Below are 14,307 nucleotides of genomic sequence, written 5' to 3'. Positions count from 1 at the left end.
TGCTGACACTCACCTTAACAAGGAGAGATTTTTTTGAAAAAAAGGAAAGAAAAAGGCAGCCGGAGACTCTTCTTTCTGCGTATGATTTTGATTGCTGCTTGTTGGAACAGCCAGCATCCAAACCTTTCATGTTGTGTCATCCATGCATTACAGCAGAACCTGGTAGAATTCTAAGCGGTGCTAGCTTAAGCTCGAGGCGTGCGTGGATGTTGTTAATATTCTGAGTCGGTACGGACTCTATGAAGAGATTTGCACTCGACACCTAGCTAAGTACGGTGCAATATGAGCAAGGCATTCTTGGATCAGCTGGGGTGGAGGACGCTGCCCCTAATTTCTTTATGGCTACGTAAGATGTGCTGGGATCTGCCCTTTTTACCAGATGAGCTTTACGGGAATAACCTGTAGCATGGCTATACAGAGGGCTTCCTCAACCTAGTGTCCTGCAGATGCGTGAGTCTCCAAGCCGCACACATCTGCAGGGCACCAGGCTGAGGAACGATCACGTAGCGTAGCACAGCTTTGAGTTCCATCAAAGTTTCCTCGCGCGCGCGCGCGCACAGTGGGAAGAGGAGGAAAAAAGTTGCGGGATCTAACGCGACTCCGCCAAGCCTCAGCCCCACCCTCTCATTTGCATAAATCCACCCCCCTCTCTCATTGGCTCAGCTCTTTTATATCCCCGCCTCTCCACCAAATCTCGCGACAGCCTCAAGCGCGCAGAAAGCGAGGAGGGGGGAAGCCCTACACCACAGCAAGAGTTGGGGGCCGCGGCTCGAGAGTGGGGAGAGCCCCGTTAGTGACGGCGCGAGGCGGAGGGGCACGGGACGCTCAGGGAGGGGGGAAACCCCAGTTTCGTACTTTCACTCCCTCCATTCTCCGGTCCTGAGGTGAGTTTGGCCGTTGCTTCTGTTCCTCTCACCCGCTCTCCCCTTCTCCTCCCCTCAAGAAAACCCAAACTCCTCCAAGACTAGCACAGTGAGTTCCGCCTCGTTGTGATTGGCAGTTGAGCTGCGCCAATTGGCGCGGCCGTCGGCTGCGAGTGGCGAGCGGTGCAGCCAATCAAGTTGCAAAGTTGGAATGAGACCCTTCCCTTCTCTTGGGAATGGGCGGGACTTAGGGGGCTGCGAGGAACCTCTGGGAAGGGGGCCCGGGCGGTGGCCGGGAGGGGGAGGGGCATGCGCCCAGAAGCCTGGGTGATGGGCGTGGGTGGGAAAGGGACGTGGGTCGGGAGGCATGTGCTGAGTTCTGAGGCGCGTGCGTGTGTAGAGTGAGCATGAAAGGGAGGAGGCTATTGAAAAAAGGGCTAATGTGGGTTACGGTTGGTATAGGTATAATGAGGAAATTTGCAACTTCATGGAGAGCTGAGTAGTGTGGGTGATCTGCTATATTTGTGGTCTCTTCAGAGGTTGGGAGACTGATGAAGATACTTTCTTGAAGTGATGTCCTAGCAGAATGGGGAACATGACTTATATGGGGAGGCTGTTACATAAGTAGCTTGATGTGATTTGGGTAGTCTCTGCAGGGCCAGTTTCAGACTTCGGAGTATCCTTTCCAACATGCCCTGCTATTGATCCTGCCTCATCACCTCCTCTGTGGGCCCAGTGCTTCCATCTTTGCTGCACAAGAGGAGAGGCTAAGTGAACAGAGCAAAACGTGCTTGTTCAGTTGCCCCCAAGGGTCCCCCAGCAGCAGATGTGATAGTAAGAAGCAGGTGATACTCCCTGTGTGCTTTCTTTCTGGGCAGTGCGGCCCATGGGATGTGGCCCACGGCCAGCACTGCCTGCTGGGAGCAGGTGAGTAAGTAGCAACGGCTGCTCTTGGCCACTGTTAGAAATAGCTGATTCTGCTTGTATGCTTTTTTCCTCTGGGTCATAATGGCCATGATCCCCTGTACAGCCCAGGGAAGAAGGGCAAGTGAGTGGCTGGTGGTAGCTGTTACTTTTGAAATAGAATCTGTTTGTCTGCTTTGGGCAGGAGGGGAGCAGTCTTGCCGCTGCTGAAGCTGCCAACCCTGCACAAAATAGAATGCTGCCCCACTAATAGTGGTAGCTGCTGTTTCTTGATAGCAACTATTCAGGAGTCTGCATTGGTGGACCCTTGCAAACACAGAAGAGAGCTGTTGCTGTTCTTTGCAGCCAGTCCTGCTGCTCGCCTACCAATGTGGACAGTAGAGGTGCTACAGAGATATGCTCTTTCTGAGGAATGTGATGGTTGGGTTGGGCTCCCCTGCACCACTCAGTGAGTAGACTTGGCAACCAAACAGTGAAGGTGACTAGAAAGAGCAGCTGCTGACAAGTCTGTTCAGTCTTTAGTCAGTATAGCAGTTGGAAGGCTCATTCTATATGCTGTGAAGCTAGAGGGTAATAGTGAGAGAGTGGAGCATATCTCCCCTTTGCTGTAATTGGTTGTTCACCTGTGGAGCAGTCATACCTGCTCACTTCCCTGTTCTCTCTAGGAGACAGTGCCATGCCTATTCATCACTGCCACCCAAAGGTAGAGAGCAGGCAAACCAGAGGAGGAAATGGCTTGAAATGCTGTTCACTTGCCTACTCGAGAAGTAGGAGGGAGAAGATACTGATTTAGCTGCATGTTGCAGTAGCACAGAACAGAGGAGGGTCTGATAACTCACTGTCCATGCAGAGCAGCAGTCAGGGAATGTAGAGATCTCTCAAGGTTTGGTGGCCTCAGCAGCTGGCCACTTGTGCCAGCCTCTGAGCCTGACCCTGGATCTTTGTGTGTACACTTGGATAAGGAATTTAATGTAGAGAGGTCCAAGAGAATTTTGTTTTTGAATTTCTGAGTGCAGAATGACAACAGAATGTAGAAGAAAAGAAAGAAGAAAAAAGGCTGCTCTGCAAGCAACTTGACTAGAAAAGGTGGTGTCCCGTGTGAAAGATGTTAAAATTGATCCCACCCTTGCAAGCTCTGTGTGAACTTCAGCTGTTTTCAAAGAGCATATGAAGTCTTGATTATTCTTGTTTTTCTTTTCTGAGAACTGTTAACAGCAAACAGTATGCTTTGTATCAACTGTACTGTATTGAAATTTTGTATCATTAGTTGATCAGTGGTTTATCTCAGGATACTGGGGACAGGTAGTTCATGATTGTCAACTAAGGCAACTCATTTGTTCTTCCCATGCTCCCTCTGAAAGAAAGAAAAGGATTAGTTGAGGTATTGCAGGATGAATGTGGAGCTAAAAGTTCTCTGTTTACAGAGAGAACATGTATAACTGGCTTGGTAACCGTTTGGGAATGAAAGGTATTATATAAAAATGATACGGGTTTTGCACTGCTTGCATTGGCTCAACTTATTTGATTGGAAGTGCTTTCATTTCAGTGACATCTGTGGTAGTTAGAAGTTTGCACACTAGTTTGAATTCAGAACTTGAATTCTACCAGAAGAGTATTGTTTGCAGGGTAGGACTTGTGTTTCATCTCTTCTCCTTTCCTGCAGTCCCATGTACCCTCCAGATCTGCTTCAGATATCCATAGGAGGAGGCAGCACAAGTTCCATTAAGCAACTGGTGTGTTCCCTGGCAGGATGAAGATTCTGGATCCAAGTTACTGTTTTTATACTATTGCTTAGCATTCAGATAGCTCATTTGGAAAGTTCCAAATGCTGCATATGTGATCTCAGTACCAACAGTCCTGTAGGCCCACCCCGAATAGTAGAGAGTGCACTGAGGTTGATGGGAAATAGTCTTGTAGAGGTGAGATTTGAATAGCCTCTGGGGGGCCATTCTCAAACTTACCATGCTGCATCACTTCTTTGCCTTGTAACTTGAAGGATTAAAGCACAAACATTTCCTGTATGCCAATGGTAACGTTACACTATGCACTTCTTAATTACTTGTTCACATGGGAATGTGAGTTGCTAACCAATTGAAGCTTATGAGAGATGAAAGTGTATTCACTTCAAAATAAAAGTAGCATTTAAAAAACTTGATTAATATCTTTTTCCTTTAAAAAGATAGCCAAGACATTTGAAGCAGTTTCAAGCCAGTGAATAATGTGATGCAGTAATTTTTTTTTTTTTTTTTGTTCAGACTAGACTCTGCTTACTGGCTGCAATTGGATAGTTGAGCTTTGACCTGTTAAATCTTGCCTTTCAGTTTAATATGGTATAAATGCATCTACAGCCAGGGCTTTCACACCTTACTAAACTGTGTCTTGGTAATTCAGGAAGAAACTGAATTCAAAGCCTCCCCAACTGCAGGTGGCTTGGCTGGGGATGTTTCCTCATGATCCTCCCACTTGTTTTACAGGAAGCTTTAAAATCCTTGGTAAATCAGGAACACAATTCATAGAAAGTTAGATTATTTTCCACCCTTCTGAGTAAGATCCTCATGGCTTGCAATCTGCTTAAAATATAAAGTGACCTGCGCAATACTGATTGGGTGGGAAAAGTTGAACAGCTACACAAACTGAGTTATCATTGTTGAGAGATATCATATCTAAAGGCAGTCTAGCCAAGATGATGTGAAATCTCAGTATAGGAGAGGAACCAGAAGAGCAATTTTTATTTGTGAATTGAAAATTATGCATCAAATGGGTGGCTGTGAGAGTTTGAAAGTGTCTTTCTGTGCACTTGACAGCACTTTTAAACTAACTGTGGGCTGATGGGAGCTGTAGTCCCAATTTATCTAGAGGGTGACAGGTTGAAGAAGGCTGTTGTGTATCTTACCAGAGTTGGGCAAATCCCAGGGTGCTGTTTGGTGATAGTATTTAGAAGTTGTCATTTTTTTCAAGGTACCTTGAATGGCAAAATATTATTTATTTATTTAAAACATTTCTACACCGCCCCCATTGCAACAAAGCCTTGGGGCGGCTCACAACATACATAAAAATACAATCAATAATTTAAAAACTGGTACCATCTTGGCTATATATTAAAATCTATAAATATAATAATAATAAATTAACAGTTAAAATAACTTTTAAATAAAAAGGTCTTCGCCTGGCACCGAAAAGCGAATAATGACGGCGCCAGGCAGACCTCTCTGTGGAGCACATTCCATAGGTGGGGCGCCACCGCAGAAAAGGCCCTCCCCCGGGTACTCACCCTCCTAATATCCTTCACGGAGGGTTCCCGAAGAAGGGCATCCGCTACCGATCGTAGGGGGCGGGCGGGCGGGCATATATGGACGCAGACGTTCCTTTAGATACCCAGGTCCCAAGCTGTTAAGGGCTTTATAGGTCATAACCAACACCTTGAATTGGGCCCGGACTTCAACAGGGAGCCAGTGAAGCTGACGGAGAACTGGGGTTATATGAGAACAACGCCCAGTCCCCGCCAGCAACCTGGCAGCAATATTCTGCACCTATTGAAGTGTCTGGACCATTTAAAAACTCATATTTATCCACTGCTACTAATTGGATCTTCTTTGAAGCACTTTCAGTCTTAATACTTCTGTGGTTCTCAGCTGGCTGAGTAAAAGAAGATCACATTGGTTACCTTTAGTTAGAATGGGAAGTGTTAGTGACACATCCTTGCCTGTTTGCCCAACAGGTTGAATAACTTTACTGAATGGATAAAAGGAAGATGCTGCAGATTTCAGTTATGAAAAGAATCTGTTGTTACAGTGCTACACGGCCTTGATATCCAACGTATATTTGCTTGTTGGATATGAATTATTTCTTAAGAAAGGAAATATGGACTCTTTTTCTGATAAGTGTTATCTGCTTCTGTTTGTTTATATCATATCCTTTTTCCCTATTGAAAGGAACCCAAGGCAGCTTACCTGTACCTCCTCTCCATTTTATCCTCCTTACAGCCTTGTGAAGTAGGTTAGACTGAGAGTGAGTGATCGGCCTAAAGTCATGCAGTGAGCATTGTGGCCAAGTAGGAACTAAAATCCAGATCTTCTGAGTCCCAGCCAGTAACTATATCGTAGCCAGGTTTCAAGCTGTGAAGGGGTATACTAAGATGGGGGTTTCCTCTTTATGTATTTTGTTACATTTCAGATAATAGGAAACAGTGCTTTAAACATAGTGTTTCTCTGTGAACCCTGAGCCATGTCAGTTGATCCTATAACTGGATGGGTGAGAAATCAGAAATTCAGATTTGGTTTGTCCAGAGATTGTCCCAGTTCTACAAGATTCATCTTTGTTGATCACTCAGAGATGGCTTTAATTACCATATGAAGGGAGGTAGATGGCTGTTTACAAACAGCTATTTGCAAGCCTAATATATGTATTGCTACCCTTCTACTTAATGGAAGACATGATGTGCCTAAAGCAGAGAAATACATAAAATAGTTGTTCCTTCATGGCCTTGTATTTAAGCACTAGCCTGGTAGTCATAGGTAATCAGGGATTCTGTGCAGATGATTGACCAGGCTAGGAGAGAAGAGTACTCTGCCCCTCTTCTGTACCTAGCATAGAAACCAAGCAAACTGTCAAGAGGAAGAAAGCATTCCCCTGCCCACTCAGAAATGCAGCAGATTGCTGCAGGAAGGGCAGAGGTCTCCACAGTGCTATCTCTAGGTTTGAGGGAGCCCTGGCGAAATACTTACTGATGCTGCTAGGTGCTGTTTCCATGGCCCCTGGTGGGCTTACATAGAAGCAATGATAGGCAGCAGCAGAGCAAGGCTAGAGAAGGACACAATTTTAATTTTCTACAGTTTGCTAGAGTGATGCTATGTGGGTGCATTCCAAGAAATTCAGCCACCCAGCAGTACTTGGGTTAAAAAAAAGTTGCCAAATTTTCCAGTTGCTGATGTTAACCTCGCTCTTCATCCCTCTTCTGCTTTTCCCAGGTGGATGGGTGATTTGTTTTGCAAACTAATGAAATTTGTGTGCTTACTTTCAATGCTAGTTGAATAGCTCTGCTAGACTTCAGCTGATTAAAAGCTAAAAATGATATTATAAATGTGCCTGTTTTATTTCAGTACCATATAGGCGTGGAGTAGTTCACTCATCCAGGATCCCATGCAGGCAAGCACACAGAATTCCCTCTAGGCAAGTGGGTGGGCTGATGAAGCAAACTTTATCACATCCTGCTTTCACCAGGCCACTTGGCATGCATAATGACTTTAAAGAGGCTTCACTTTCTCCATGTCCAGTATGAAAGATGGGTAAGCTGGCAAAGATGAAACAGAGCCCTTTGTTTCTTCCTCAAAAGCCCCCCTGTACTTATTGCCTATGAATTTATTTTACTAGCTTTTTCTGTTTTTAGTAAAATGCAGGCAATTCATATATTTTGCAGGTGAGTAGCATTTTGGGGGATAGTAACAAGGCTAGTCCAGAACAGTGGCTAAGGCACATTCCTATTCATGTTTAGACTAAAAATCATCCTACAGTTCCTTGCATTCTCTAGCTAGGACTTTTTTCTGTCCGAACATGGATAAGATTGTACCAAAGAGTATGACCTAAGAATCAGAAAGTCCTCAATTCGGATTCATGTAGCTAGTCAAGCTGCTATTCCCTTAGCCTTAGACCTTCATCTGAAGTATGGGAATAATAATTATGGTGTACCCTACAGAACTGCTCCAGGAATTACACCTTGTCCCCAGGTTAAGAATGAGTTCATTCCTGAGATCGCCTTTAAGTTTGAATTTGTATGGAAGCTGGATCACGTATATAAAAAGCATATAGAACACTTAAGAAACACTTCCCTAAAACATCTTCAACACAATACAGCATTTTAATGATGATAATTTTGTAATAATAATGTAACTACAGGTACTGAAGAGATAGAGAATCTATATGTATGGGTGTAGGTATACAGCACAGTTCTCAAAAGTTTAGAGAGAGAGAAAAAAACTAAAGATTATTAAAAGTTAACACTTCTTGAGCTGACATTAAGCCTAACATTAACTGAATGATGATGGAAAAGGGACTGGTGCTGGAGAGGATGGACCTGGTGCTGGAGAGACAGGGTTTGATTGTGCTGCTGGAGTGGGGAGGTACCGCTGGAGTCACTTTCTAGTTCCAACTTTGCCGCTCACTGGCACCACTCACCACTCTTTCCCTCCTCCTTCCATTTCCCTTCTTCCTACCTGCCCTTCCTATTCTTCCCTTCCTTCCGCCTTCCTTCCCCTCCTTGCTGCCCACTGCTTGCCACCTGCCACCCTTAGGTGCCTGTCTGCCACTTGAGGATGAGACAGGTTTTCCAGGTTTGCTCGTTCATGAGTAAGGATTGTTCTTAACTTGGACATTTGTAACTGGGGGACTGCGTATACTGCAAGAATTTATGTGAAGCACTTCCATATGCTTATGCATTTGCTAAACATTTGCTTCAAATGTTTCTATTCTACTTTTCTGATTTGGCAGGTCCTCCATCTCTGTGTTATGTTCTCGCTCATACTGGTACACTTAACTGCAAGATGCAGTAGGCCTCTTGGCCTCAACAGATTTATTCTTGTGTGAGTTCCATTTAATTCATTTGTGCTTCTGAGGAAACAAGTTTAGCATTTGGCAGTTAGTTTTCCAGCTTGCTAAGCAGGGAGGAGCATTTGTATCACCTTATATATTATTAGATTCTTGAACCATGCACCCTACTTTGGTGGTCTAGTTATACACTGATGTTATTTTGTCCATTTGGAAGCCTCATTTGAATTTACAGTATCGGGCATATGAACGCTGAACACAGTTATTAATGTTTCTTGGTTAGTAGTAATACCTATGACTGGACAGTACACCATAGAGGTAGCTAAGAGACTTTCTTTTACCAATGTATCTTCATTTATTATAGCATTGGGTAGTAGGGGGTAGAGGGGAGAGATCATACCGTCAGTATCCATATCCAGTATCCATATTCAGATACTGAGTATAACAGAGAGAGCTCCACTGTGCTGCCTGATCGCTTCTGTTGTCTGATCATAGTTATGGATTAGCCTGGAAAAACACAATTTGTTGTTTCTCTACGGGCTATAAATTTGTTATTATGCCTACGGGCTATAAATTTGTTACTGATGCCTTAAGAATTTCAAATATTTATTGTAGCATTTGTGGGCTGTTGCCTAAAAATGAAGTATTTGCTCCCTTAAAAAAAAGAGTGGTGCCTTACTTGTGTGTAATCAGTATTTTAATACTGGTACATTAATGGTCCACAGGTATCTATCATAGAGGCATTTGTGCAACTATGTAACATTTTTGATATCTTTTAACACTTGCATTAGCTCCACTGTCATTATGGATATAATTTATAGCTTGAACTTTTGTTTTTTCCATTCCAAAACCTAGAGTAGCTAGCAACATAAAAACAGTAAGGATCACAGTATTAAAAGAGCAATTAGCTGCCATGGTACAAAGATATCTAACAATACATTAAATCTTCAAGATCAGTATAAGCAAGTCAGACAAGCATCGTTGGGCAAATACAAAATACGACCATAGGCAATCTGATTTTTACCTAACTAGAAGTCCATAATCTATCACCTTAACCCTAGTCCATCACTGGAAGCCCAGGTGACCAGTGACCTAGAGCACCAATTACCAACTTTGGCTGTTGTACCAGCTATCACTTCATGATAAGACTACAATCTTTTTGAAGCCATCCATGTTCCTGGTTTGGAAATTGCAGCTAGTGCAGAATGCAGCAGGAAGTATGTTAACTGAGGCTTCCAGCTATATGCATGTTACATCTGTGCCAGATGAGCTGCACTGGCCACCTGTTCCTGACTGAGCCATGATCATAAATGTGTTTTTAGCATACAAAATTCAAGGACCAGAATACGTAGCAGACCAGCTTTCCCCATATTATACAGTCAGTCTTGAGATTCTCAGAGGAAAGCTTATTAGTTGTTCTGTGACCAACAGAATATTATGCAATATCACAGAAGAGGGCTTTCTTAGTAGTCACATCTCTGGAATGTTCCCCCTTAAGGCAGAAACTGTGGCAAGTTTGCAACACCTTCGGAAAACTTTCCTGTTTACACAGGTTTCCCTGGCCTGTAATGGACCATGACATTGCTGTGATGTTATAATTATTTTATAGAGTATTACATAGGCATTTTGGTGTAAATCCTGTGTCTTCCTAACATTACATGAGGGGACTGTAGGATTGGTTGGGATCTCAGCTCTGGCCCCAGAAAAACAATCCTAAATTGGATCTGGGACTCTGACTTCAGAGGGCCCTCCCTTCACCCTCTCAGTTGGTGTGGTTCTTTCTGTGGTGGCTCGGCTTTGAAGATGGGGGGACCTTCCAGTGGGGAGAGGAGGAGCAAGACATTGCCAGCCCCTGAAGTATCACAGTGATGCCTCAGCCTTTCCTCCTTGTGAGGAGGGAAACGCATTTAGAAGGTTGAAATCAGTTGTGTGAAGTATTTGTGGGGTAAAGGGAGCACCAAGGCAGTCTTCCCCTCCTCCTGCTGGATGCCACAATCCTCTAAGTTTGGCAGGTTACAGGCAGGCACATTGGATGGTGCTACCTGAGGTACTTCTAACGTGAAGCGAGATATACATATCGTAAGCAAAATAGATCAAATGCCCAGTAAGACGTTTAGCCCTTTCATTGGAAAGAAAAAGGCTTACAAATACACTGCCTCCCAGGCAAGATCCACTCTCTTTCTTCTGGCTTCTGGCTTGTCTTAACATAAGATATAAAAAGAAATGGTCTTTCACTGCTCAGTAACAACCTAGCAGTGTAGGACAAGCAGACAAAACCGCAGAATTCTCAAAACCAGCCCACACTCACAATAGGCTGAATTGGAGTTGGCCTTTGCTGCTCCCTGCAGGAGCAACATCAGAAGGGCAGTCACTCCTCCAGAGGTAAGTGACACCTGTGGTGAGTCTTCCAACTGCAGCCTGGAAGTAGAAGAATCCATGAGTCTACCTTCCTGGGTGGAAATTCCTCACTTGGGGTGGCTATATCTATTTATACCTGCCTGCTGGCTCCCTTTAGCAGCATATGCAGCTACCAGGCAGAGAGACTAGGTGGAACAGAATGATGATCATTTGCTGAACCTGCTCTGGTTAAGAAATGAATTCTCTTGGTGGTTGAGCATAATGGGGCTAGTTTATATTTCCATTCTGTTTTGCCTTGGGACAATTCTATTTTTTTCCCTTGGATTTGAAGATATTTCAATATGCCAAATAATAACGGTGGTATAAACAAAAGAGAGCGCTCCCATTTGAAAGCAGTGATTATTCAGGGTGGACTTGTTCAGGAAGCCATCTCTCGGGCAGTGGTGGCAAGACTATGGCACGCGTGCTGCAGCGGGCACACAGAGCCCTCTGTGTCGGCACACAAGCCAAGTCGCCCCAGCATCGCCCCAGCAGCTGAGCATTGGAGAACAGCACACATAGGGGCCATGCACATGCTCAGAAAGGAGTCGCGGAGCCAAGCGATGATGTCATGAGCCGCGACTCATTAGCTGTGACCCGTCCAAGCTTTTGCATGGCTGGTCAGTGCGCTGCCTAGGGGAGAGAGAGAGAGAGAGATTGCTTGGACTGGCTGTGGGTTGTTTTTTCTAAACTAAAACCTCAGTATTCAGGTATTATTGCAATGTTGGCACTTCGCACTAAATAAGTGGGTTTTGGGTTGCAGTTTGGGCACTCGGTCTCTAAAAGTTTCACCATCACTGCTCTAGGGAATAGAGCTGAATGTGCAGTTTGTTGTTCCCATTTGAATTAATTTACTAGCCTCAAGTTTTGATATTATTTAGGTGTTGCTAAGACCTTAAGTAACCAAACTGTGTTGGATTCTTCTGTTACTTCCCCTCCCCATTCAGTTTTTCCATATGGCTGACAGAATTAGGTCTTGTCCTGTCACAGAACTACAGCAAATTAAAAGTCGAAATGTGTAAACATTATGTTGTTCAGATAGCTTCTTTTCATTTGGTTTTGACCATTGTTAAATCCCGGTTTTGTTGGGCTAAAATTGAAATGATCTCATACAAACCTAAACCTAAATTTTAGCACATGGTTTTGTACACTTGTGTGTGTGCCAACTTTGGAAAGTCAGATCAGTGTAGCTGTACAGGAGGGCATATGCTGGAGCCTTTATGCCTGCCTTGCAAAGCAGGCTTTTGTGATCCATGGGCTCATATTAGAATTCTGCAAATTCCTGCTTCCATTTGTATAGATTTTTTGGTGGGCCTCCTACTTACAAAGATATTTGGAATTCAGTGGTGAAAAAAGCAACAACAAGGGAACATGCAAGGCATCCATCTACTTTCAGTCTTGAAAACTACTGAGTTCTGAAGCTAGATCTTGTAACCTCTCCCTCTCCAGTGCTTTTGTTTAGATATGAGGATGACCATGCCTGATTAAATCCTAAATTTTCATTTTATCCTTTGGGAGCCAGGACTTTCTGATGACTGAGGAAGAAGGCTGTAAATGCTGGGGCTCTTGAGGGAGGGATCAGTTGCTAAAAGACAAGACCCTTCCCATGATTTATCTGAGAAAGATGTGGAAAAAGAATCCTACAGGCAGGGGAATTGTTTGGCTCTTGTCGCTTGTAGTGCTGGGGACTCAAGTAACACTTTCCCAAGTCTGATCCAAGTCAAGTGTCAGTGACACAACTTAGGAGCAAAGAGTGAATGAACAAATGACTTGATGAGATTTTGACATTTTCTACAACCAACTTGCACCAGAGCATGAGGGAGGTAATGGGAGGGAGGGTATTTCAAGGGGGTGGGGGCAGGATAGGGTTTTCATTTATTGGTTTAAATAAATTTTGGTTGGAATAAAGGACTTTAATGCATCACTGAGGGAAGTACAGATGGGAACATCTTGGGGGGTCACAACTCTTCCATCCCCACACATACACCCCACCACCACCTCTCTCTTTCTGTTAAAGTTGGGTTTTGGGACTTGAGAAGAGGCTTAAGTCTTGACTTGAAAATTTCTTGCAGTGGCTTGAGACTTGACTCAAGCAATATGACAGTGGAACCAGCTGCCCGGAGAGGTGGTGAGCGCTCTCACACTAGAGGCATTCAGAAAGAAACTGGGCAGCCATCTGAGTGGGATGGTGTAACTCAGTGTCCTGCCAACAGCAGGGGGTTGGACCAGATGGTCTTCATGGCCCCTTCCAGCTCTACTATTCTATAATTCTATGAGACTTGACTTGGACTTGAAAGTAAAGACTTGAGACTTGACTGAAGACTTAGAGTAAAGGACTTGAACACATCACTGGTCCTTTGGATAAAAGATTTTTTTAAGGGTGAAAAGAAAGGGTGAGGGTAGTACTGCTATGAAAATCTTCAAGATAAGTTTTGTCCTAGTCTGCAGTTCTCTTTGGAAAATCCTGATAAATATGGATCTTTGTTATATGCCAGCTAGAGAATTTGTGGGCTCTTGTGAATTATGTTAAATACTTTACATGTAATGGAGCAAGGATGTTGAACTTCTTTCAGTCTGAGGGCCAAACTTAAGTTCTCGGGGGCCACATTCTAGTGGTGGGTGAGGTCAAAGGCAACAATTAGCAGGGCCAAAATATAAAAAATACCAACATATTTTAGCTTAAATTTCTTACAGCTGGTAACTAAGGAAAAGCATTTCAACTGATTAGAATTGGGGGAAAACTGCACAAAAGCCGGGAAACCACAAAACAATTGGGGGAAAGGGGAAGGGGGAGTGGCCATTTGGGAAAAAGCAGCTTCTTAATGAAAGCATCTATGCAACAGCTTTGAACAGCAAAGTCATGTAAGAATGTGCTCTTTTGTCAAAATCTAAGCCTGAGCATTTTCCAGAATTGAGGTATACTCTTCTTTGGGGCTTTTACTGTTGTGCCCTTTCATGTATTATGTCTTGCTATTTTAGTTGCCTCTTTCAGTTCATGGGGATTGTATAGGTTGAAACCCTTAAAAATAACCAGGAGGTCTTAAGAAAATAGCAGGAAATTTTTATTGACTCTTGATAAGACTGTTGGGACCCTGATACTCATTTTGTTTTATTTGTTCATTTCAGAAAACATTTTACAGAATGCAACATTTATAGTTTTTTTAAATGTGTATTTCAGATCATGGCTTATTTTGAAGGTCTGAATAATATTTTCCATTTGAAGAGAACAATTTCACAATATTGCAGAATACATGCAGTTCTGTCCTCTGAAACTCTGAGTTTGCCATATTTATGAAGATGTGTCTGTTAATTATATTTATCAGTGCTTAGCGATAATCCTTAAAATCTCAAGCTCAGGTATTACCACATTTTACCAACAGCTAAACTGTTTACAGCTGCACACTCAAAATTTAGGTTTTACTGTATTTTTCGCTCTATAAGACGCACCTGACCATAAGACGCACCTAGTTTTTAGAGGAGGAAAACAAGAAAAAATATTCTGAATCAAATGGTTTACTAAACTATTTAATAAACTATAACAGAATACAGTAATACCGTATTTCAACTTTGTAAAGTGAACAGC

The 14,307-nt window shown here is 43.4% G+C and overlaps 1 protein-coding gene across 4 annotated transcripts in view; it reads left to right on the top strand.

The window, feature by feature from the left end:
• The first annotated feature begins 716 nt into the window (after window positions 1–716).
• ATF7 (activating transcription factor 7) overlaps window positions 717–14,307 on the top strand; it is a 119,734-nt gene continuing 106,143 nt past the window's right edge. For 3 of the 4 annotated variants that reach the window (XM_044443357.1, XM_044443356.1, XM_044443353.1), the window contains exon 1: window positions 717–884. The gene's annotated coding sequence lies outside the window, so the exon portion shown is untranslated. Of the gene's footprint in view, window positions 885–8,270; window positions 8,363–14,307 lie in introns of all 4 variants that reach the window. The other variant, XM_044443354.1, reaches the window with a different exon arrangement.

The sequence above is a fragment of the Varanus komodoensis genome, unplaced genomic scaffold, assembly GCF_004798865.1.
Source record: "Varanus komodoensis strain SLA01 unplaced genomic scaffold, ASM479886v1 scaffold41, whole genome shotgun sequence".
Lineage (NCBI taxonomy): Eukaryota > Metazoa > Chordata > Lepidosauria > Squamata > Varanidae > Varanus > Varanus komodoensis.
The sequence above is the reverse complement of the archived record's forward strand: the minus strand, read 5'-3'. Positions and strand labels throughout refer to the sequence as shown.